This window comes from Lontra canadensis, unplaced genomic scaffold (genome assembly GCF_010015895.1).
Source record: "Lontra canadensis isolate GAN:19392208 unplaced genomic scaffold, GSC_riverotter_1.0 scaffold15, whole genome shotgun sequence".
In the NCBI taxonomy this organism is placed as follows: Eukaryota; Metazoa; Chordata; class Mammalia; order Carnivora; family Mustelidae; genus Lontra; species Lontra canadensis.
Window position 1 is genome coordinate 798059 of NW_022631009.1, and position 3709 is coordinate 801767.

General features: G+C 37.2%; 1 pseudogene; it reads left to right on the forward strand.

Annotated features, from left to right (window-relative positions):
* The first annotated feature begins 2408 nt into the window (after nt 1-2408).
* On the forward strand, nt 2409-2508 carry LOC116868448 (annotated as a pseudogene).
* The last annotated feature ends 1201 nt before the right edge of the window (nt 2509-3709 follow it).

Consider the following 3709-nt stretch of genomic DNA (forward strand, 5'->3'; position numbering starts at 1 on the left):
ACAGACCAGAATAAGATCATATGGCCAACCCAGCAGACTTGGGAAGTATTTGCAAAATATCCTTTAAAATATGTTGTGTCTATAATGGATTTGTATCTTGAAGGAGGAGTAGGTAATCTATCTGATTTGCTTTATTCTCATCCATGGTTTTGATGATCAGACTAAGAAGAAACAGAGGGAAAACCTAATTAGGGGCTTTGGGGGGTTTGCTAACCCAGCCTGGAAAGTACCCAAACTTCCTCCAATTCTTTAATTTAAATTATATGTTCTCTTTTGTTACAAAATTTGATGTAAAGCTTTCCTAAGTAAGGGAGGAGCCCAAACAAAGTTTAAATGAAATTCATATAAGTTTTAACACTCCGCTGCTGTACCTGTCAGATCCCCACAGATGAGATTTCAGGTTTGTTCTCAGTTCAAAGAGGGGGCTAGAGATAAATCCTGTCTATTTCACACCTGTAAAAATCAGGAGTAGTGGCTGGTTGATGATTTCTTTTTATTAAAAAAAAAATTTTTTTTGAACTGACTGAATGCAAATCGGTCTTAGCCAAATCGAAGCTGTGTTTTCTTTTGAAAGCTGTTAACAGAATTCCAAAACACATGGGGAATTTTTGAAACAATGAGATTCTATAAGAAATTGTTTGGTAGATTGAGTCATTCTCTCACTCATTCATTAATTCATGGCACTCTGATGAAGTAGTTAAATGTGTAAACTTTGTAGTCCAAATTTTGGACCCCAACTTTGCTAAATATGGGGCCTTATTTCGAATGAGCAAAACTCTTGGAGCCTGTTTCCTGAGTGGTAAAATGGAGATAATTATAGTGATACCTACTTCGTAGTTCATTTAACAAGTAGAGTGAGCTCCAAGCATAAAATTAGTACTCAATAAATGATAACTTATAAAGTCCAGCTATCTATCCGTCCGTCCATCCATCCATCCATCCATCCTTGTATCTGTCAACTGTTTCCTGAAAACTTCCCATGAGCCTGACCCTGATATAGGTAATAGGGATTTGGTGCTCCATGTTTAGGTCTTTCGGTCTGGTTGTATATTATAATTGTCTAATTATAATACAGAATGGTTAGTGGTATGATGAACATTAAGTAGAGAAAAAGCTCTTCTAATTCACCTGTGGAGGATAGTGGTGGTGACCTCCTTTTTCCTTTTGGGTGAGAAAGATGTGTAAGCTGTGTTCACAGGAGTACATAGGATTAGGGAAGGAAACTTACTTCGGCTTAATACAAGGGAGGTCTTTCTGGTAGAGATGCTGGAAGATAGAATAGGAGGCCATGGGAAGTAATGTTCTTGTCACTAGGAGAGGAATCTAGCAAAGGCTGGGAGGTCAAGTTGCAGACATGTTTAAGGCAGGTCTCAAGTGCTTGAATAAGAGATTGAGTAGATGACTTTTAAAATACAATTCTGAGAATCTGTGATTCTTAAGGGATCCGGAAGGGCTTAACTGAGCTTCTCTGAGGTGGCTAAATCAGAGTGAGGCCTGGCTAATCTAGGCAATGTAGCAGCCTTGGTAATCAAGAATGACCACAATGAGGACATGTTCAAGCTATGATGGAACTAGTTTTATTTTTACTTTGAAAAATAATATAAGGTCCATGGATGCATTTTCATTATAAGAAAATTAAAATATTATCAAAGCATATAGAATAAAAATAAAGTCTTCTTTCTAGTCTCTTCCTTGCCCCTCTCTGCCCCACCCTCCGTTTCACAGTGCTCCCCCACTTTAATTCCACCCAGAGAGATAGTGCCTCCACCTTTCATTCCCCATCTTTCCACACTTCTTTTCCTTAGTTTCTGTGCCTATATGTGTTCGTATACACATATTTAGTTTTTCAAAAGCCACGAATGAGATCATACTATAAATACTATTCATTCGTTTTTTTTCATTTAGTACTTATTATGGAAATATATATAAATGTACATTGGATGATACATAAAAACAAATGCTCATTTTAATGTTCATTTTAAGAGTTGCTTTCTTTTCAAGGCTGCATTGTGTTCCATAGCGTAGCTGTAACTTGACAGTAACATGACTTATAAGGCATTTCCATTGTATTCATGTTGTTGCTATTGTAAACAGTGCTACAGTGGACATCCTTATGGATACATTTATGTGTCCAAGTGCAAGTATTTTGGTAGGATAGATTTTACAGATTCTCCAAAGTTGAATTACTCAACTAACAGGATGCACCCTGTAAATTCTGATGAATAACCTCCAGCCCTCTTCCAGAATATTGAACCAGTTTATATTTTCACCAGCAATGAAAGAAAGCAACAATTTCATCACAATATTTGTGAAATAATATTGAAGAAAACCAGAATATGTCACCCCAAAATGTGCCTCTTTGACGTAAAAATTAGTTTGAGTTGAAGGCAATTAAGAAAGAGCAGCACTTGCTTCGGCAGCATATAAACTGAAATAGGAAAGATGCAGAGATCAGCATGGCCCTGGCACAGGGATGTCATGCAGATTTGTGAAGCATTAAAAAAAAAAAAACAAAGAAGGAGCAAAGCTCCCCATCAGTCCAGAGATGGCACCGGGGGAATCTGCAAACAAATCCTACTCCATTAGTTTCCTCCACATATTTACCTTCTCGCAGTTTGTCACCTGTAGCAGCCTAAAACTTGGACCTGTCATTTCTCTCTGTATTATTGTCTTTAGTTGAAGATTCTATGGAGCTGGAATCCTGGGCTGCCCGGTGGAGTTCCTTTAAGTTTTTCCCATGAGATGTATACTGCATGCGTTTGTAAACTGGTTTTCTCTTGTTAATTTGTCTTTTTTTCTAAAGAGCTCCAGCTTGAAAACTTAAGATGGGTGGAGGTAAATTTTCATCTTCCCTACAATATATTATCAATCTTTTATTTTTTGGCTCATCTTTTAGGTAAAAATAGTTTCTAGTTGTTTTAATTTAAATTTGTATGATTACCAATAAGGTTGATCATCCTTTAATATATTACCTGGCAATTGGTACATCATCTGTGAATTACCTCTTTATATAGTTTGTCTATAAATATGCATGAGAAACACTTTATAATGGACATTAATGTCTTTTATGTGTATGCATATATGGCAGATACTTTAGTACAAGGAATTATAAGTATATTTTAGTTTTTTTCCTATGGCTTCTGGATTTCAACTATTGATTTTTAAAAAATATTTATTTATTTATTTATTTTAGAGAGTGAAAGTGAATGTGTGTGAGTGGGGGTGGGGGGAGGGACAGAGGGAGAGAGTGTCTTTAGCAGACTCTACACTGAGCAAGGAGCCCTACTGCAGCTCGCTCTCACGACCTTGAGATCACAACCTGAACCAAAACCAAGAGTTGGATGCTTAACCAGCTGTGCCACCCAGGCACCCCAAGAATGTTGATTTTTAATGTGTGCAATAACTATTATGTTGTCGCTGAAATAAGAGGTCAATACATGCATAGGGAAATAGAACACATCATGATGTTCTTTGTTTTCAATCTCCTTTTCTACCACTTTCCTTCATTACTCTCTACTTTTAAGTTGCAGGGTACCACATCCCTTCTGCAAACGCTGTGGTTTATGAACTTCTGTGTCTGATTCATTGCACAGGCTATTTCCCTCTCAGGAATATCTTTCTATATCCCAACCAGAGAACTTCTATTCATCCCCTCTAAGCCATCACATGGCAGTTCCTTGGGTGTCAACGTCCATAGCCACTCTAGAAA